Source organism: Cynocephalus volans, chromosome 4 (genome assembly GCF_027409185.1).
Source record: "Cynocephalus volans isolate mCynVol1 chromosome 4, mCynVol1.pri, whole genome shotgun sequence".
Taxonomy (NCBI): domain Eukaryota; kingdom Metazoa; phylum Chordata; class Mammalia; order Dermoptera; family Cynocephalidae; genus Cynocephalus; species Cynocephalus volans.
In genome coordinates, this window is record NC_084463.1 from 63,976,256 (window position 1) to 64,000,045 (window position 23,790).

Genomic DNA, 23,790 nt, shown 5'->3' on the forward strand with positions numbered 1-23,790 from the left:
TTACTAAATTATCCTATTTTCCCCACATCCACTATTATTACACTGAAGTCCTGTTAGCATGGTGGGTAAGGTGTGGGGAAGAAAATCATTTGACAATCATGTGATTAAATCTTAGTCTTTTAGTGGTCCTGTGTCTCTGATCTGTGACCTTTAAAAGTGTTTTCTTCTTATCTAGCTTTCCATCTCCTTTCATGAAACAGGAAGGCTACAGCAGGTGAGGATGAGATGAATGACCTTAATCCACTGAAACAAAGCTCTGATATAGGCTTTCTTCTCACTGGAAAGAAGGCTTTTGTTATGGAGAAGGCTATGGTCACATTCCAAGGATTACACTTTCCTTACCCTGTCAGAGTCATATGGGGAACTTTCACATATTTTCACCATGAGAACCTAGTATGGTTCCTGAAAATATAGGCCATTAAAGTATGAGAGGCCCCTTTTAACTGCAGACTCTCTTATTAGTCCACATCAGCCTCCAGAAATTTGTCAAAATTACCATTCAAGTGTTCCTGCCAGTTTATGGCCCTAGGAGCTTCTGCTGCACATCATAAAATCTTGGCTGTGACTCTTTTAATTCACCCATCTCTCAGGATTTCAGAGTGACAGTCTGTACTGCAAGCTTAGTTCTCTGATGGGTCCAAAAAAAGTCATTGATTTTCAGTTTGTCCAGTTTTTTCCAATGGTAAGGATAGGAGTAACAACTTCCAAGCTCTTTATATATCTGAGATAAAAACAAAATCCAGTCCCTCTGTGTTTAATTCATCAGCACATGCTGTCCTATCTTATGTTTCATCCTGGTCTTTTCAGATGGACACCCAAAGTTTAGGTAAGACTTCAGTGACTGAGCAATAATGTGGCTAAATGTTACCATTCTGTGAAGTTATTTACATTTTAACATGGTATAAAGGCACCTGTGATGTGAAAAACAACAGCAAGTTTGATAAAAGAAGACAGAGGTTAGAATCCTGGCTCTAGCACTTGATGGCTGTGTGAATTTTGGCATAGCTTTAGGATTATCACATGGATCAAACGAGATATGTGTTCAATGAATGCTAGATTAAGTTAGTGGTATTTAGAAGTATTTCTTAAACTTTTCAATTATATATTTACTACTACTAATAATAAAATTGTTATTGTAAACCTAAGGACAGTACTTGACTTCTGTAGGAGAGAATTATGTACACTTTAGCATGCAGGCCAGAGAAATATTTTTGAGCTACTAGTCATCTGTGGATACTCTTAGAATTTTACCAAGTAAAATTCTACTCCCTACTCACATTATAAAGTATTTAAGAGTCTTCCTGCATAAGGGTTTAAGGTCTGTATGAGTTGGAATCATTTTTTTTTTTTTACTTTCTTGTGATCGATGAAACCCTAAGAGATCATGTCTTGTTGTTCATCCATTCACTCATCTGTGCACCCATTCATTCATATATTTCACATATATTTACTGAACTTCAACATGTGTCCAGCATATGATTGGCAAATAAAGAATAGGAGGTATCATCAAGATGGCTGGCCTTAGGCACTCAGCACATGCCTCCCCACAAAGAAAGACCAAAACAACATACAGATAACAACAAGTCGAGTAGAGTATCTAGGAGAGAACACTGGAATTCAGCAAAGAAGCAAACCTCTGAAGCACAGAGACTCGTGACAGGAGCATCGAAAGGGAAATGAAGTGCCAGGCTGGGATCTACTCAGAGCCAGGGGAAACTCCCCACTGCAGGAAGAAGGTAACAGGGAGGTCCCCAGCAATTCACATTCCTACCACAGATGGATGCCTGCAATCCTAACTCCAAGAGAGCCCCACAAACTTTGCAGGCCCTGAGCACAGTATAAGGAGCTGCATTATTCTGGAGATGGAATTCATGCTCCCCCGAAGCCCCAGGACACAGGCTTCTGCCACAGCATGTGCCATTTTGAGAGTGGAACCACCACTAGAGTGCATCCTGCCCTGGGGTCCAACAGTCCCAGCATCTCTACACTGCAGGGGCAAACATTAAACAAAATAAAGCTGGATTTCAGGTCAAAGTATTACCAGAAAAAGGGTAAATTCACAATGATAAAAGAGAATGCCAACTCTAAACATGTATGCATCTAATAAGAGAACTTCAAAACACATAGATTAAAAAAGATAGCAATAGGACTGCGAGAATAAATAGAAAAATCTGAAATTATATAACAGAACTTCAAAATACATGAAGTAAAATAATAAAAATGAAAAGATAAATAGAAAGATGCATAAATGCAATTGGAAATTTTAATACTTATTACAATAATTGATAGAACAACTAAAAAATCACTTAAGGACATATAATTCTTGAGCAACAATATCAACTAAATTAGCCTACTTAATATTTATAGAATTCTCCCACAGCAAATGCAGAATGACCCGTTTTCTTAGGTACACTTGGAACATTCACCAACACAAATTATATTCTGAGCCATACAGTAAATGTCAATAAACTTAAAAGATTTAGAATCATACAAAATATTTTCCCTGATCAAAATGCAAATTTCACTTTTGCCTAAGCTAGGAAAATTGAATTTCTGTCACTTGCAACCAAAAGATTTTAGAATTTTATAATTGTACAGTCCCACAGAAAATGCCTCCACTAGAGCTGAGATTAGAATATAGTCTTCTCATTTTCTAGCTTTCATTTCATTGTGATTACAAATTTTTGACAGCATTGATTTAGCTTTCTTACTTTCATTCTTTCTATTTAAATTTAACTTTGTCTTTGTTCCCATTTCACTGAATATTATTGACCTTTAACAATAGTCTAACCAAAGTTCAATGTGGAAAGAATTGGGAGAATGACTTCATGCTGTGGGGCTGAAAGATGTTGAGTCATTTTTGACTAATCTTTTGATTTTCCTCTCTAACTCACACTCTGAGAAAAGAAAGAAGATATATTGTAGTTTAGCTGCTCCAAGCTTGTAGAACACTGGACTTCATACTTTATTAGTATCAAGGTGTTGCAAAGGTTCATATTAAAGCTATGGATTCTCTGCAAAAATGTTCAAGTACACACATGCATACATTCCACACACTATTTTGAAGAATTTCACGACTGTCAGGTTAAGAATTTCTCATACAAGCTGAAAGGCCACATTCTAACTAAAAATAATTTTATTATCCATTATTATATTTTAAATTGTTACTTATTTTGAGAAAATACAATATAAAATCTGATTCCTAGTAGTTTTAATATAATTGTATATTAAGGAATAATTTTAAATTAATTTTATTATTCATATAGCAACTACATAAATTTTAACAACAGTAAAAGTGCAAGTCCACAGCATTCTATTTATGGATGTACAGATCCTATAAGGTACATGAAGTAACTCTTAGCTATAACTCAATGGCTGTACCAGCGGTCACTGTACTATAGTGAACCATTGAATCACTCTTACGTATCTTTAAAATTCCCCTTATGTTTCTAAAATATTGAGTCACAAACTACAGTAGCCTTGTGAACTACCATGCTTATTGTTATAAAATAAAACCAAATACCTCCAAGGGCACTATGTGAGAGGAAAGCCAGAGAGAATCAGGTGAACACTGTGGAGCAACCGCACATGCGAATAAGGGCCACCACTATGCACACCGTGTTCAAGCACAAAGGAAAAGAACGATTCCAACAGGAGTGTCTTCTCATATCCATACATTTTCATTAATATTTTCTCATTTGTCTTTCACAGCAGTCGCATGGAGAATAGAGTGCTAATATTATCGATTTTGTTTTATTAAAAAAGTAACAATGTTCCAAGAGATCCAATTAGTTTCCACCCTAGTTCTGCAGTTATGATTCAGTTATATAAACCCTAGTAATAAATGGTAAAATTTGCAAGGAAAAGCATTTATAAATCTGAGTTTTATTTTCTTGTTCGTAGATGACATAAAGAATGGTTTAAAAAGAGCCCAAACAGAATTTGGAACATAGAGATCCTTCGGTTATTGTTAAAATAATAATAGTAACAGAATGGTCTTGGTAGAAAATCATATAGAGACAATGTTTTATGAAATAAAACATCTCCTCAAAGTTATCTGTCTTTTTACTATAACTTGCAGCAAGGGAGGCTTGGCATATGTGAGGAATCATAAAATAAACCCACAAATATAAAATTTAATGAGAAATCAAATAGCATAAACCAATCTCATAAAAAAGAAATGAAGAAATGTAATAAAAAACAGCCAAGAAAAAAAATCTGCCTTTTGTATTCTTGATGGTTTGCCAGTTCAGACTGCTATAAAAAAAAAAAACACTATTATTAATGAATATGGGATTAAAATATTCGGAGAATGAAAGAAGAGATTGCCACGGTTATTACTTCTGTTGGGTTGATTATGCACTTTACAACAAAAGGCATGTGGCAATACCAGAAACATAAAGTAAGGATTTACCAGATTTTTAACTATTTTTGTGTAATATAATTCATTATAAAAAGTAAAATGCTATATAGTGATGATATATATTTGTGAATAAAAGAATGTTTCACATGATATACCAGAAAGACCTCTAGATAATTTGTGTTTCTCTCAACTTTTCAGCTGACCAGCTCTAGCATGCTCTCAATAAGATTGCTTCACGTTTCCATCCCTATCTTTCCTCCTCTAAAGTGAGACACTCATACCAACAAATTAAACATACCAGTAGTAAAAGATTAGTAGGAAAATACAAAGTAAGCTTGAAGAAGTACTTAAAATACAATTCAGCACAACTTATAACTACATGAGAGGGTGCTTAAAATGATAATAATAATTGTGAATATTTCTTTAATGAATATTTATTGACAAATTACCATGCCACCTGTGTTAGGTACTAGATGATATTATGAGACATTCTGGAGAAAATTAATATGTATATGCAATTTTTACACATTCATACAGAAAAAAGTACTGTTATATCATTTTAAAGGGCATATCGGCCCAATATAAGCACTAGAATTTTTTCACCTTTTTTCTGATTATAAAAGTAATAGTTATCCATTTTTAAAAACTTGAAAATTTGCAAAAATGTTCTCAAGAGAAACAAAAATCACCTAAAATACTGATAGATAGCCTCTACTAACATATTTCTAAAAATGTATTAATGTGATATATACGCATACATTTAAAATCAAATAATACTAAAAGCATGAATACTAGACATTCGTATTACCTCAAGTTTTTATCTCTCTTTCAATACTTTGTTTCTGACATTTATTTCCACATATCTAGATTATAAGGTTTGTGGCATTTATTGATTTATCAATATACTGTATATCAATTTCATTTTTCTTTTACACAGCTTTTAAATCTTTTAACCTCTCATCCCCCTCTTCTGTATATTGTTGTTTTGCTTTTCTCTTGCTGTCATAAAAAAATCACAAACTTCACTCAAAAACCACAAATTATAATCTCATGGTTCCAGAGGTCAAAATTCTAGCAGGTCAACCAGTTTCTGCTCTGGATCCCACAAGCCTAAAATAAAGATTTTGGCCGACCTTGTCTCTTATCTGGAGATTCTTTGGGAGAATCTACTTCCAGGCTCTTTTAGGCGGTGTACAAAATTTAGTTCCATGTGGTTATAACCTGTGATCCTCATTTCCTTGTCGAGTGTCAGCTGGTGACTGTTTATTACTCTTAGATGCTTCTTCCTATTCCTTGCACATGGCCCCTCATATCTTAGAAACAGAACCACAAAGGTGTGATCACCAAGAAGTAGGAGCCATTGTGGGTTACCTTACAGGCTGTCTGCCACAGTCTGCCACCCAGCCCCCAGTGACAACCCTCCCACATGCAAAACACATTTAACATTTCCCAAGGTTCCTAACAGTCTCATCCCCTTACATCATTTCTTCGAAGTCTGTGATCTCATTGTCCAGGTGCAGATGAGCTCCTGGGTGTAACACACTGATTACAGCTCTTTGGGCACAATTCCTTTACATCTGTAGATGGGTTTCTAAAGAGAAAAAAATATCTTTCCCAAACACACCCAAGATGCAATAGCGAGATATGCATGGGATAATAGCTATAGTTATTCTGGTTCAAAAAAGAAAAGAAGGGAAGTAAAAAGGATTCACTGGTCCATAGAATTACTGGCATCCAACTGGGCAAACTTAGGTTTTAAAGCCTAGGAATAATCCTCCTCAACTCTCACTTCTACTGTTTTGGATCTCAGTTTTGCCTTGAGTCAAATTTCCTTTATCAAAGAAAGATAGTACATATTTACAAGGGAAATTTATCATCCTGATTCTTGCCAATAAAATTTTGGTGCTTTAGCTGTCCCTGTTTATATTGTACCTTTTATACCCTTTTTAGTCCAAACTGGCAGTTTTTTGCTGAAATCAATTTCTCAAAAATTTTCCTGGGGGCCAGCCCCATGGCTCACTCGGAGAGTGCGGCGCTGGTAGCGCCGAGGCCGCAGGTTCGGATCCTATATAGGGATGGCCGGTGCACTCACTGGCTGAGCGGGGTGCTGACAACACTCTGCTGAGTGTTGCAATCCCCTTACCAGTCAAAAAAAATTTTTTTCCTGGTATCCCACGGATTTTACTGGGGTTCACTCCATTAGACAAAAGCCACCCCAAAAGATGTTTTGGTGTAGCATCTTTTCTATATTTAGATCCTACTGAGATGGCTGAGGGATAATGCCCATAAAATTCTTAGAAGCCCTATAGTTTTATTGAGAAGATGTATGAAAAATACCCTTAATCTCATGAACGAGCCCTTTGTGTGACTGAATACTCTGACCTTTTTATCTTTCTGAAATTTTAGCAAAATGTTGTACAGTTAACTTCTTATCCTTTACTCTAGAGCATGCTTTCCTGACAGTGAATCTCTTAATTTTAGCATCTTTTTCCATCTGGTGAGCCAGAATTTTTAAAGTCATTGAGTCTTGGTTCCTTTTTATTTAATAGTCGTCCCTCAATTTATCTCCCTCCTTTCCCATTTTACTATAAACATCAAGAGGAAACCAGATATCACTTTCAACAACTTTCTTGGAAATCTTCTTAGGTGTAATAACCAAATTCATCACTTAAAATTTCTGCTTTTTGCATAATGTAGGAGGCCATTTTTGCTAAGCTTTTTGCCACTACATAACATGAATTCCTCAGTTCCTAGCCTAGTCCTCACTTCCTTCTGATCCCTTAGCTGCAGCTACATCCAGGTTCAGATTTCTACTAACAATCTATTTAAAGCAATTTAGGCTTACTATCACCCTCCTCAAAATTCTTTCAACATCAGTCCATGGGCCATTTCCAAAGTCACTCACATTTTTAGGTATTTGTTACCACAGCAACCATATCTGGTATCAGAATCCATACTAGTCTTCTATTGTTACATAGCAAATGACCATAAATTTAGCAACTTAAAACACACCTTTAGTACCTCACAATTTTCCTGGATCAGGGTTCCCGGTATGTCTTAGCAGGGTCCTCTGAGCTCTCACAAGACTCCAGTCAATGTACCAGTAGTCAAAGGTGTCTTAGGTTTTGGGAACTAATTGGTCAGAATTTGTAAACCACAAATTGCTAGGATCACTGGATAGTCTGTATTTTAAATACGTAAATCCAAAGAGAGTCACTATTGTTATGATGTTATGTCATATTATTGTTATAAAAACACTCAATCTGAATGGCTTGGTGTTAAATCAAATTGTTTTTGAAAATACAAGATAGCTTGCATTGCACATCATAATTTGGTACATTTTCCTTTAATGAGTCATATTTCAATTTGAAAATTGTGTTTTCTGTCTCATTTTGGATATACATCAGCATGATATTATCTGGGATAACAAGGCAGGATGGAGCAGGAGGGAAACCAGGATAATAGACCTGGTTCAAGAGGCTAAAGCCTTATTTTTGTTTAAGTTCCTATATAAATACAATTGACTTCTGATTTTTCTTCCTAATAGGAATTAAAAAAATAAATTAAAGCATATTCTAAGTCAATATCTATATACTGTATGCCAGGAACTGATTTTCTCCAGTAAAGTTACCACATCCAGAACCACAGGTATAATTAATACCAACACCCGAAAAAAATATTTTATTTTCTACTATTTTTTTCCACACCCTTTTTGGTCTTGCAATGGCCAAAGAGGCAAGTTAAATGTGGATGTGAGAAGAATCACTACATTTCTCAATTTACTGACTATAGGTTTAGCAATTTCTCCAAGGGACGTAGAATTACTTTTAGTTTACCATCTTGGCAAAGCATTTATACAGAATGCTTTCATACCCTTCTCACCATAGTAACTTCAAGCCCTTCCCACCCTCTGTGTAAGTTTTTGTGACAAATGCAGAGATTCTCCCAGTAACTAAGTATATTTATTCCCCACTACACTTTCCAGGACTGGGTAAATAACCAAAGGACACATCCATGATCCCACTGAACCCCTGTTATACTGATTTAAGCCAACTTTTCAATTATCACTTGACTAGACTAATTTATGGCTTGTGATATTTGGAGGCTTTGAAGATAAGCACAAAAGTAGAGTCAATACCAGTTAACTCCAGGAATGTCTGGGAGGTTTTCTTTTCCCAGTGTACAGCCAACTTGGCAATGCTGTATGTCCCTTTGGGAAAGTCTTGGGAGAACATTAACGGTCTAAGCTTGTGGCTACATTGTAGGATTTTCGCCCAAACAGCCTCAGTTTCTTTCCCTATGTATCACCAGTCTATGAACTAGTTTAAGCCAGAATACAAGGTAAGAACACATGAATCCCTACAATATTAGCTATATTAAGATTTCTGATGAAAAGATCTAGAATTTTCACCTACGTATGTCAAGCGGAACCATACCAAGCTGCCTTTTTTAAATTAAAAATTTAAGGATCCTGTGATTGATGTCACTATTATAAATATGTGTATGTCAAAACAGCCTTGTCCTCATGTAATGCTTATAGTTTATTTTATTTTTTACTTTTACCTCATCTGTGATATTTGAACGATATTATCAAACTCTATTATTCTAGATTCCATTTTTTTCCAATTGAAATGATAGAGTTCAGTTCCATTACAGCACCCTTTTCACCTTCTATTGCACTTTATTTCTGACTTATGGAGGAGAACCACCAAAGGTCTCTTTAGTAATGCTGGTATTCCCCTGACATTATATTTCTTACTTCTTTAATAAAGGGATGACGTCCCTTACTTGCAGGCTGCGTGGTTCAGAGGTAGCTGAGCAGGCTCCTATGTAAATCCATTCCAGTAAGCTCATTTCTGGGAGCTTTCTGATACCTTTCTCTGCAGTATGACAAGGAACTGCTGGCAATAAAGCCTCACTAACTAAAGGCCGCCATTGCATCCAGGGTTCAGTTACCCAACCAAATTAACTATCAATGTCAGATTCAAGTGCTCATCCCACTAATTAAATATAAAATCCCAGGTGAGTTCACCTCTGTCAAGGATGGGCCAGAAGATAAAGTGAGATGCTGATCTGGGTCCTGAGGAGAAATGCTTGCCTCCACTAGTGGTGCACCCATTAAAATTCATTTAAATATATGACTGTGTTTTTTTCTCCTCCCACAGGGAAAAGGATGTTATCTGCAAGGGTAAAAGATATTCGAGGAAACACTGAAGTTCAAGGTTCTTAGCCCCATCCATGAGTGTGCATAAGTGATGATTCCGTGTCTCAAGTTCCTGCTGCTTCTTCATACATTAGTGGAAGAGACCTAGTGGGATTGAGCTTCTAATTGATACTTCAAATCTGTAATCCTTCCAATGAGTTTCTGGATTTAATCTTCATAACAGATTCCTTTAAGGCTGCCAGGAAGGCGTTCTAATTTTGCACATATGTTCTTAATTACATGGTAATAGTTCTTAACTTCTAATTTTGCCTATGTTAATTTCTAGGGCTAAACCAAGAAGCAGTGTGACTCCACAATTTTTATAATCACTAATATTGCCAGCCACATGATTTCCTAAATCCTGGCTCTCTACCTGTACTTCATGCCATGCTGTCACCAGAGATAAAAATTAGACATGTCTTGTTATCTCTAGGAAAGGAAATTATTCTTCTGTTCCTTCAAAGTCTAGACCGATCTAATCTCAGAAATGTATTGCTACATTTCTGGTCACTTGCAGGACCAATTACTTAACAATTAAGATTCAATTAAGAAACAGATGGCATACTTGAAACAAGATAATTTGAGGAGAGTTTCCTTAGAAATAAAGAGATAATTTACAACAGTAGCAATGGAAGGAAACCACAAGGGATAGTACATTAATCAGAGATAGAATTGTTACTAATCTTAGACCCAAAGCCCCAAGGGAAAAAAAATAAGTTACCTAAATTCTTGTGCAGAGTTTGAATTAATTTCCTAGAGCTACCACAAGAAAAATTCACAGACAAAGTTACTTAAAACATGAAAAATATATTGTCTCACATTTCTGGAAGTTAGAAGTCCAAAATACAGGTGTTGGCAGGGCCACGGTCTCTCTGAAGGACCGAGGAGAGAATTTAACCTCTTCCTAGCTTCAGGGGGTTGTGGGCAATCCTTGATGTTCCTAGGCTTGTAGATACATTGCTACAATGTCTGCCTCTTTCTTCGCACGACCATCTTCCCTATACAGTATTTTTCTCTGTCTCTATGTCTTGTCTCTTCTGATATGGACACTAGTTATATTGGATTTAGGACCCAATCTACTCCAGTATGAACTCATCTTAACTCAGTACAACTCTGAAGATGCTACTTCTAAATTAGATCATGTTTCTGGTTCCAGGAAGGACATGAACTTTGTAGGTATTCTATTTAGCCCAGTACAATCATATAGAGTATGCACTTGATAGAAACTTTATCCTTTATATAAGTGATACAACTATCTTTAATTGAACTACAAATGGTGGAGCTAGGAGAGTGGACATGCTGATTCCATTCTTCTTTCCTTCTCTCCTTCTAGGATCTAAATCTCCTTCCAGGCTCCCTATTGGCCAACATCAGCTGTTAAATATCTTTAATTTAAGTATTAAAGTTTGTAAGAAAATACACCAAAAACCTGCAAAGGTCACTAGAATGCATAATTATAGATTATTTCAAATGTTTCTGTTACAAATTTCTGGATTTTCAAGTTTTTCTATGCCATTTCTATATTACTTTTGTAAGTAAGAGGAAGAAAACATTTAAAAAGTAAAAGAAATGGAAATGAAAGAAGAAAAGCAGAAAAAAATTAAAAAGTAAGAAAAGATAAAAAAGAAAAACCTCCTATCTGAATAATATTACTATCAATTTTGTAGCAGTGGTTAAAGAGACCAGTTACAGAATAATTTTCATCATACAGGTTACAATTATTGAATTTGTCCCATAAAACAATATGTATTGAAACCTGTGGGACTGCTCTTATCTTAACTTTTTTCTGTTATTTTGATTACAGCAGTCTAACTACATACTCCCCTCTGCACAGGATGTAGTTTTCCAGCACCACACTACAATGTATTTTAGCTTGAGGTTTTGGTTTGATGATTTTTAAAATTTTTTTCTGGCTAACCTAATTTTAGTACCTATTTGAAATGCAGATCTTTTCCCAAACTTCAAGATCTGGGTCAAACATTTTAAGAAATCTTTCTCAAATTTATACTCTATAGTGATATTTCTTTTCTCTTTATTACTATTACACCTATTTAGCTTTTAAATAAATACAGTCTTTTTAAGTTCATTAATTATTTTTTTGTTAAATTCTATCTACTCGATATGCTGTGATAGGAATAAAAGTTGGCATTTTATTTTTATCCAAATCTAGCATAGATTTTTTCTCTAACACATTTTGGTTTTTTTCCCCCCTCTAACAGTGGACAAGAGCCCATAAAAATGCTAGGTCCCTCACAAATAAAAACATATTAGGCCCACGACCTGAACCAGCATCATGCAGGTGAACCCGCCAGTACCAGCCAGCGGAACCGTGCAGCTCCATGAGGCTCTCTCACCCCCTCTTCGGACCCAGGTGGGGGGAGCTCCGAGCCACACCCCTGTGCCCTGAATTGGCATCACACAGGTGAGACCGCTAGTAGAAGCTGGCAGCAGCAACAGCCAGCGGAACTGCGTGGCTGGACGTGGCCCCTCACACTGCCTCAGGCCCAGTGGGGAGCACCAGTCTACAAATCTGACCCACTGAGTTTGGCCCAGCAGAACTCCATGGCGCTAGGGCTCATTCTACTATCACAGAGTCTCAAACGGGAACGAGGTTGTTTAACATAACCACCACCACACCTACTCTCAAGCAAAAACAATTCACCCCCCACAGTAGAAATCAGGGCCACTCCACAGCCGAGCTCAGCATAATAGAAGCAGCAAACTCCCTACCAAATGACCAAGCATCAGTGAAAAATCAAGAAGAAATGACAGCACCAAAAGGATACAATAATGCCCAAAAGTCAGACTCCATGGAACAGGGAATCCTTGAAATATCTGAAAAAGAAGAATGATCTTAAGAAAACTTGAAGAAATAAAGGAAGACTCAATTAAAGAACACAACAAAACAAGAAAAAACATCCAGAATATGAAGGAGGAAATCTACAAAGAGAATAATACCATAAAAAAGAGTGTAGCAGAACTTCTAGAAATGAAAGACTAACTCAGTGAAATAAAAAACACGACTGAGAGGTTCAACAGCAGGGTAGAACAAGCAGAAGAAAGAATTTCAGAGCTTGAAGATGGTCTTTTTGAAATAACTCAGGCAGACAAAAAAAGGAAAAAAGAATTTAAAATAATGAGGAAAACCTATGAAAGATAGCAGACAACCTCAAGCACTTTAACATCTGAATTGTGGGTATTCCTGAAGGGCAGGAGAAAGGAAAAAGTATTGAAAACCTACTTGAGGAAATAGTGACTGAAAACTTCCCAGGTGTAGGGCCAGATACAGACATTCAGATCCAGGAAACTCAAAGGTCCCTAAAGAGATTCAACCCACAAAGATCCTTCCCAAGATATATTATAGTTAAACTAGCAAAGCTCAAAGACAGAGAGAATTCTACAAGCAGCAAGAGAAAAGCATCTGGTCACTTAGAGGGGAACTCGCATCAAACTAACAGCAGACTTCTCAACTGAAACCCTATAAGCCAGAAGAAAGTGGAACGATATATTCAAAATAATAAAAGAAAAAAAGTGCCAGCCAAGAATTCTTTACCCAGCAAGGCTCTCCTTCAGAAATGAGGGAGAAATAATGTATTTCCCAGACAAACAAAAGTTGTGGGAGTTCACCACCACACAACCAGCCCTGCAAGAAATTCTCAAGGGAATCATTCATCTGGAATATGAATAATGGTGACCACCATCACAAATACAAAAGAAAGATCAAAACCCACAGATAAAACAAAAATGCCAACAAGAAAGAGAAAGAAGCTAAATCATTCCACTCAAATTCCCAACTCACATTGAAGAAGAGAAATTAAAGGGGAAATAATGATCAAAAGATATTTAAACCACCTAAACAAGTAGCAATTAAATGACAGGAATTAAACAACACCTCAATAACTACTCTAAATGTGAATAGACTAAACTCCCCATTCAAAAGAGACAGACTAACTGACTGGATTAAAAAACTAGACCCAAGTATATGCTGTCTTCAAGAGACCCACCTCACCTTTAAAGACACTCATAGACTAAAAGTGAAGGGACGGAAAAGATAAACCATGCAAATGGAAACCAAAACCAAGCAGGAGAAGCTATTCTTATATCAGACAAAATAGACTTTAAACCAAAAAGCATTAAAAAAGACAAAGAAGGCCATTATATAATGATAAAGGGAACTATCCAGCTAGAAGACATAACAATCATAAAAATATATGCACCCAATACTGGAGCACACAGATATAACAGGCAAACACACTTAGACCTCAAGAAGGAGATAGGAGCTAATACATTAATAGTGGCTGATCTCAACACCCCTCTCTCAGTATGGGACAGGATGTTGTCCAGGCAACAAGTCAACAAAGAGACACAGGATTTAATCTATACCCTAGACTTGGCAGATATAAATATATATATATATACAGAACATTTCATCCAACACCTAAAGAATACACTTTCTTCTCATCAGCTCATGGTAAATTTTCCAGGATAGATGACATATTAGGTCACAAATCTAGTCACAGCAAATTTTAAAAAATTGAAATCATTCCAACAATCTTTTCAGACCACAATAGACTAAAACTGGAGATAAAAAATAAGCAAAATGCTGGAAGCTATACAAAACATGGAAAATAAATAATAGGCCCTGAATGACCTATGGGAACAAGAAGAAATTAAACAGGAAATCAAAAAATTTGCAGTCACTAATGAAAATGAAGATACATCTTACCAAAACTTGTGGGATACTGTAAAAGCAGTACTTAAAGTGGCAAATTTATTGCAGTAAATGCTTATATCAAAAAAATGGAAACACTTCAAATAAATGACCTAACACTATGCCTCAAAGAACTTATAAAACAACAGCAATCCAAACATAAAAGCAGTAGACAGAAAGAAATAATTAAGATCAGAGCAGAACTAAAAGAAATAGAAACCCCTCAAAACAATAGAAAAGACCAACAAAACTAAAAATTGGTTTTTCAAGAAGGTAAACAAAATTGACACACCATTAGCTAGAATAACAAAAAAAGGAGAGGAAAGATCCAAATAACAAAAATCAGAAATGAAAAGGGAGACATTACAACTGATACCACAGAAATACAAAGAATCATCAGAGACTATTATGAACAGCTGTATGACAACAAATTTGAAAATCTAGAAGATATGGATAAGTTTCTAGACACATATAAATTACCAAGACTGAACTAAGAAGAGAGAGAAAGCCAGAAAGACCAACAAAAACCAGGAAATTGAAGCAGTAATTAGCAATCTTCCAACAAAAAATGTCTGAGTCCAGATGGCTTTAAAGCTGAATTCTATCAAACTTTTAAAGAGGAGTTAATACCAATTCTCATGAAAATGTTCCAAACAATTGAAACAGACACTACTCTCCCAAACTCACTCTATGAGGCCAACATAACTCTGATACCAAAACCAGAAAAAGACACAACAGAAAAAGAAAATTACAGGCCAATATCCTTGATGAACCTAGGTGCTAAAATCCTCAACAAATATTAGCAATAAGAATACAGCAACATATTTTTAAAAATTATACACTATGATCAAGTGGGATTCATCCCAGGGATGCAAGGATGGGTCAACATATGAAAGTCAATAAATGTGACACATCACATCAACAAGCTCAAGGACAAAGACCATATGATCATCTAAGTAGATGCTGAAAAAGAATTTGACAAAATTCAACATTCCTTCATGATAATGACTCTCAACAAATTACATATAGAAGGAAAATATCTTAACACAATAAAAGCCATTTATGACAAGCCCACTGCCAGTATTATTCCAAATGAGGGAAAATTGAAGGCCTTCCCCTGAAGGACAAGAACAAGACAAGGATGTCCACTCTCACCACTTTTGTTCAACACAGTACTGGAGATACTAGCTAGAACAATCAGGCAAGAGAAGGAAATAATGGGAATCCACATTGGAGAAAATGAAGTCAAATTTTCTCTATTTGCAGATGACATGATACTATATATAGTAAAGCCTAAAGACCCTATCAAAAAACTCCTAGAGCTGGTTAATAACTTCAATAACATTGCAGGATACCAAATAAATGCCCCCAAATCAGTACTATTTATACACTCAAATAATGAATTGACAGAAGAGAAATAAAGTAAGCCCATTTACGATTGTCTCCAAAGTAATATGATACCTAGGGATCAATTTAACCAAGGGGGTGGAAGAGAATGAGAATTTACAATGAGAATTACAAACCACTTCTGAAAAAAGTAAAGAAGACACAAGAAGATGGAAAGATATCCCACGCTCTTGGATTGGAAGAATTAACACTGTGAAAATGTCTATATTACCCAAAGTGATCTACAGATTCAATGTAATCTCTATCAAAATACCAATAACATTCTTCACAGAAATGGAAAAAACAATCTTACCTTTCATATGGAAAAACAAAAGGTCCCAAACAGCCAAAGGAATCCTGAGTAAAAAAAAAAAAAAAAAAAAAAAGGATAACACTTCCTGACTTCAAATTATACTACAAAGCTGTTGTAACCAAAACAGCATGGTACTGGCATAAAAATAGACATTCAGACCAGTGGAGTAGAATAGAGAACCCAGAAATCACTCCTCCAGCTTATAGCTGTCTGATATTAGACAAAGGCAATAGAAATCTACATTGGGGAAAAGATTGCCTCTTCAACAAGTGGTGCAAAACTGGATATCCATGTGCAAAAGAATGAAACTTGATATGCATCTCTCACCATATACTAAAGTCTACTCAAAATGGATTATGACCTAGGTATAAGACCTGAAACTATAAAATTACTAAGGGAAAATATAGGTGAAACACTTCAGCAGTTAGTTCAGGGCACAGGCTTTATGAACATGAGCTGAGAAGCACAAGCAGGAATAGAAAAAATTAAGAAATGGGACTATATCAAACTAAGAAGTTTCTGCACAGAAAAAGAAATAATCAACAGAGTAAAAAGACAACCTACAGAATGCGAGAAAATTTTTGCTAACTATGCATCCAACAAGGGACTAATATCCAGAATATACATAGAACTCGAGTAATTATACAGTAAAATAAAAAAAAAAATGACCCAATTGAAAAATGCACAAAGGAGCTGAGAAGACATTGTTCAAAGGAAGACATACAAACGGCCAACAGATACATGAAAAAAACTCAACATCACTAGTCATCAGGGAAATGCAATTAAAACCACATTAACATACCACCTCATTCCACTTAGACTGGCTATAACCAAAAAGTCGATAATAACAAATGCTAGCGAGTGTTTGGAGAGAAGGGAGCTCTACCACACTGTTGGTGGGACTGTAAATTAGTACAACCACTTTGGTAAACAATTTGGAGGTTTCTCAAACAACTACAGATAGATCTTCCATATGATCCAGCAATCCCTCTTCTGGGTATATATCCACAGGAATGGAAATCACCATGTTGAAGAGACACCTGCACTCCTGTGTTTATCGCAGCTCTATTTACAATAGCCAAGATATGGAACCAACCTAAATGTCCATCAATAGATGATTGGATAAGGAAACTATGGTATATATACACTATGGAATATTACTCTGCTATAAAAAAGAATGAAATACTCCCATTTGCAACAACATGGATGAACCTGGAGAAACTTACGTTGAGTGAAACAAGCAAAACACAGAGGGATAATACTGCATGTGCTTACTCATATGTGGGAGCTAAGAGAGGAAGGAAGGCAGGAAAGAAAGACCACAGCAGTGCCATGATCCAACAGAGGAAGGGGTTACAAATTAGAGTGGAGGGGAGAGGGGTAGGGGGAGGGAGGCTGGGGGATAATTGGGAGGGGATAAAGTGTACAAAAGTAAGTTTTGGTAATTAATGAGTATGCCCCCAGTATGAATCGGGCCCTCACATCATGGGCAGGAGGGGGGAAAATCAGCTTTGTATCTCATGAATATTTGAAATAAATAAATTTTTAATAAACCATATTAGGCAAATAGATAGATAGATAAATAGATGATAGATACATAGATAGGTAGATAGACAAATTTAAGTTATAAATAACACAGAACTCATTTGTAGATTGTCTTAAAACCAATTCATTTATAATATAGCTTAAGTAACAACACTCGATTTTCCATTGCAAAGATGTTTAAGGGAATGCAGACACATTATAGAAGATTTTGGTCATAATTGTTGTTGAGTTAAAAGTCTTCGTTCTTTGCAAATTAAACATGCAAATAAACAAATTAACTATCTCTCAATTTTTTCTATTGTCTATCTATCAAAACTATACTGCTAGCAATGAACACTGAATCTATAATCATGATGACAATAAATAAACATTATGCAGATCTAAGTTTAATTACAGCTTTGACTATTTGGCTAGACATTTTGTTTGTTACATATTTGTGATCACCCAGTCACAAATACTCTCTAACTTTGTCTTCCTTATATAACTTCCTATAGTAACCAGTACTTGAATACTTATAGCAATAAAAGTATTCTTCTTTCAAAAATTTTCAGTATAAACTATTGAAACATACATTCTAAAAAGTAAAGCAATAGCAAAAAAGATTTCAATTTTATACAATGTTTATAAGTATCAAGTAAACAGATATCGTACTATACTAGTAATTCATTTAACTTTTTTTTTTTCTCTTTACTTGAACTGCTAATCAGGCATTTCACTAAGAGGTGTGATACCTATGAATATAAATAAGGCTAAAAGTCTCTACTTTCAAGGAATTCATAATCTAGTAAAGGTAAACGATCATACAATGCAATGACCACTATTCTGGATTTACGTACAATGTTCAGTAGAAACACAGATGAAAGATCACCTAACTCTGTCTCTAAAGGGCGAGGAAAAATTTAACCAAGGGAATTATATTCAAATTGACCTCTGAAGGATTCATATGTGCATTTATTTATCCACTTTTTTGCTGGTGGTGAGAAACTCTGGGTTCCAGGCACTGGGTATGTAACAGATGTAATTTTAACAATAGATTCAACCCCTGAACTAATACAAGCTAATACAAGAGATACAAATGATTTAAACAATCTCTTTAATGAATACATAATTAAAACAAGTATATTCTATGAAGGTAGAGAATAAGAATCTATAAAAATCTATAAAATAGTACCTATATTTACCCCAACATATATTTAAATAAATGTTGCTTAACCTTGGTAGAGTTAATTAGGCAGAATAAAGGATGGAAACAGGAAGGAGCATTGTGTCTACAAAGGCTATTTCATAGAAGGAAGTAGAACACACTCAAAAAGTGATTTTTAAGAACCACCATGACCAAAACAAAAAACCTCATAGCAGAGCAAGATTACTGGAGGAAGGTAGTGTGAAATGAACTGAAACCCTAGTCAGGATCAGATAGGCAGTCTTGTAAGTCATGTTAAAGACTGTGTAGTATATCAAAAGAGCCTTGAAAACTATTGAAACCTTTTAAGTAGGATTCTACCACTCTAAGAAAATGATTTTGTACAGTCCTGACATTAAAATAAGAGAGCAAGTGGCCTAATCAGAGAATGGTAACTAGTTGAGTGTAACTACAGCAATACAGGGATTGGGAGGTGACCAAGACAGCTTTAACACTCCTCTCCGCGTGAGGAAACTGTAGAATGGCTTCCTCCCAACTTTAGACCCATGATGTACCTTTTCTTAGATCACTTATTTAAAAACCTGTTATCATAAATTCTTTCTGTACCCCTTTGAGAGGTAAATATTTTCTTACTATTTTTTCAAGGCAGCAATGTCTTTCTTAAGGACCAGGAGCCATTTCTTTGAAATGTAATCATCAAAAAAGATAGCACCTGTATCTCCCAGTTTCTGTGGGAGGGTAGGAGCCTACCTTCAACAGATGCTTTGCTCCTAGTTGAAAAGCTACCTCCTGTCATAAAGATATAAAAAAGTTAACTTTTCCTTTGGGTAAGGCCAATTAGCTAACACAGATGGCCTATGACCACTCACCCCCAACCCAGCTCTAAAAATCTCTCCAGCCCTTTGTCTCAGTGAAGTTGAGCTCAGACTGATTTCTGGCCTTTCTCCCCTATTGCAAGTCTCGAATAAAATCTCTCTTCCTCTCTTAGGTTTGCCCAGTGCGATTTTCACTTTGACAGAGGTGAGATCAGAAAACATCAAACAGCATGTTAAGGGGCTTGATGCTATTATTAGGCCATGTGGAAGCATCCAGGGATTTTTAAGTAAAAAGAATGATCAGATAATTTTGAAAGATACCTTTTGGGACACTGTAGAAAAAACATCAAAGACTAGCTAAAAGATATGTTGAGAAAGTAGAAAAATGATCTGATAATAGATTGGATGTGAAAGATGTTAGAGGAATTTTCAAATTTGAAATCAAGGTCTAAGTCTTAACTGATGGGTCAATATTGATTCCATTATCTATTTTTCTTAGCTCATGTTTTTCTTGCCTGAAACATTCCATTCCCAACCCTCTCTATGTGGCAAATTTTTTCACAATTTTTTCATGTCATCTCATATTCGTAGTTTTCACTGATGCATTCAAATGTCTTTAGCTGTTCCTTCCAGAGTACATTAAATATAATTCCACATTGTGGTGTCCATCACACTGATTTCGTATTTGTTCACATGCCAGTGTGCCATATTTTACATAGAAGAAAATAAGTGTGTCTTATTCATATTTGACTTTTCAATGTCTACAATTGTACCTACTACATAAAAAATAATAATAATAGGAATGGGAAAGTAGGAATAACGAAAAGCTCACTAGTGTGTATGAGAGAAGATAAAAGAAGGTTGGCGGTATAAAACTGAACTATCTACCCTAAGTAAATCATTGTGCAATATATGCATGTATTGAAACAACACACTGTCCCCCATAAATCATACAAGTAAATGTTAAGATAAAGTTAAACTAAAAAAAAAAAGAAAGAAAGAAAGGGGTTTGCCATTGTATAATGTGAGGGAAGAAGTATGACTGGTCATGGAAAGGAGAACTGTGGTTTCTGTTTTAATTTACCAAATAATATAATGTTTGAAGATACAGAAGCTGCAGGATTTGAGCAAAATAAAATATTAGCAAGAAAGAGGGAAATTGACAATAGCTTACTTAGAGTTGAACTATAACTAAATGTAATCACAGAGAATACTCCCAGAGGCCTTGGAAGACGAATGAATGCACAGATTCCTGGGAATACATGGAAGCAAACCAGCCCTTACAGATGTGATCATTATGGCTCAACTGCAGAGCTGTATTAAGAAGCAAAGATAAAGTTGCATTAAGAAGCAGAATTGCATTAAGAAGTATTAAGAAGCAAAGATATTTAAGAATTTCTTAGGGCAGAGACATCTATGTTTTTTTGGAGGAAAGAGAGGATTAATAATTGGAGGCAAGAACGAGGGCTACATCAACGGAAACTCCAAAGATGAGGTTGAGCTCATTGCTGGACTTTAAAAAGTAGGTGACTTCAGCTGCCTTATTAAAGGAAGAAAATTGACACTCGTGCTGCGAATGTAAGGTTCTTGAATGGCTATATCACATGTTTTGTGTGAAAGGCCTTCCTTCTTGTACTCTGGAATCCCAAATTATTGCTATGTGGGACTCAACCAATTAGAAGGTACTCAATGCGTGTTTGTTGATTTGAATTGGTATATAGTCTGTATGCTAGTGTTTCATTTTCTATATGTAAATTTAGTCTTGGTGGTATTACCTAATTTAATCAGATATCAAAGTAAGAAGTTTCCTATGGAAAATACTAATTAAACAATTCAAGAATCTGTCTACATGCATAAGGTGCAAATTAGCTAGTACAGTATCTGGCACATAATATTTTAACTATATCAACCATAAATAAAACCTAATTTGGAGACAAATATTTCTTAAGCAGTTTGAATTTTTCTAAACTTAATTTTTATATAACTATGTATACATATATATATGTAACTACACTATAGCATAGTGCAAAAATTTGAGTGACCCCTGAAGTAATATATTTAATAAAAAATGCTAAATATATTGTTAAATAGTAGATTGTCTCCTACACTTACAATTATGAATTACAAATTCTGGGTAGTCAGCACCATAATTACCCTGTCAAAAAAATTGACACTCACTCTTTCATGAGTTAGCAGAATCATTTACTCACTCTCATAAAAAACAAGAAGATTTTCATTATTAACTTGAAACCATGTCTTTATTATTTTGGTGACTTTGATTTAGTAAAAGGAATTCCGTTAATTTGCTAAGCCATTTAAGATTGTTTATTTGCCTGTTTGATTTCCCCTTATAAAAAGAGTCATGGTATAAAATTAACACCTCACAACTATTATATTTGAGAAGATGCCATAAAACAAAAATTGTATTGTTATGCAGTAGGTGTAGTGTAATAGATAATGTAGATTAGTGGCCTATTTAATGATATTGCACTTACGATGAGCATGTTCATCATTATAAGTTCAGCCACAGCAGAGGGAAATATCTGAGTACGGGTATGGTGACAATCAGAATATGAGAATGTGAAAATTGGAATGATACCTCAAAGCCAAGCAATTATTTTTTTTGTCACATATGAGTACATTGCATCCTTTAGATATGAAATTTTGCGCATAAGTTTTCAAAACTAGTAGGAACATAGCCAATCTGTACCATAGGATACCACACTATCAATCAGCTTCTTACTCTCACTTAGCTCCGATTTTCTCAACTGTAAAAATGGGATAAAAACACCTTAAAGTCTTTTTTTAAAGAATGAAGTGAGATAACATCATAAGCACTCAATAAATAGTTATTGCTACAGGCATTATTATGTCATCTATCCAAAATTAATATTATTATTGTTTCTCAGCCTCAATCAGAAAATACTAATAAAGAGACCACAATTATCTGAATTCGGGAGTAATATGTTTTCAAATATCTGTGGCTAATTGATTAAATAAATGTAATCAAAGTATTTCTCATAAATTATTTTCTTTAAAGGCTGCAGTAAAGAATAAGTATAATTACCTATTGTAATATAACTACATAGCGAAGCAGTATCCAAGATGAAACCTAAGTTATGCTTTATACCAGACTTTCACGACTTTTCAACATATTGAAGTAGTTCTGTTTATTTCAAAGCTGGGAGTGGGTGAAAAATCTTTTTTTTGCTGCCAGTACAGGGATAAAACCCTGACCTTAATGTTATCAGCACCATGCTCTAACCAACTGAACTAATGAAAAAATCTTAAAGTAATATACTCACTTTAGTATTAAAAATGAATTTTCCTTTTGCCATTTTGATTTATTTCATTTATAAAATAAATAATACTTTCTACCGAGGAAGAAAAAAATGGAAACCCAATATCAAATTTATTATGCCATAATAATAGATTAAAACTCTGAAAATCTCACAAAGAATGAGAATCACAATTAAAAACAATCATTTCATTTGGTAGATCTTTTACTCAAATTTGAGTTTAATGGTTTTCTCTGTATCACCTAAAAATTATAAAATTTAAGAAATTATATTTCAATAGCCCTGATCTTGGAAGAAGAAAGTGATTGAAGTGAATATAACAATGACCTTCTGCTTCTCTTTTTGGTTAGACTGACAAATGATCTCTTTCTAGACCAGGGATCAGTTCCCCCAAAAGCTCAAAATGCTGCACAGGACTAGTAAAAGTAACTGGGTCCAAATAGATGTTACCAGCAAATCTAAGCAAAGTTCATGGAAATGGAAAAAATAATAAATAAAAGAAGAATAAAAAGGTTAAGGAAAAATAAAATGAGGAGGAGAAGAATTGAAACAAAGAAAAACAAGAGGTAAGGAGGAAATGAATGACCAAATACATTGAGCATCAACTCAGTTACACCCACAAGTTATTTTCTCCTTTGCCTTTATGAACATTATTGGTACAATCTCTTCTTCCAAATCCGTTAAAACACAGATATGAAAAAAAAGAGAGCTATAAAAAAACAGCACTAGAACCAAGGTCTTATTGCTTTAAATTTAATTTTGGGCCATTTTACTGTTGAATTTTAATTTGAGCTAAAAGGTTTGAAAAAGTGTTCTATTTGTATAAACAAAATCACTTTGAAGGATCTCCAACCTTCCTTAATTGCATGCTGATTTCATTTTATAAATATTGATAAATGAACCAGTTATGGACCTGGCAGGAAAGATTTGGCATACTCAATCGGAATACTGGAGGTTTACAATACAGAAATCATTTATAAAGGTGTAGGTCGGGCTAAAAAACTCAATATG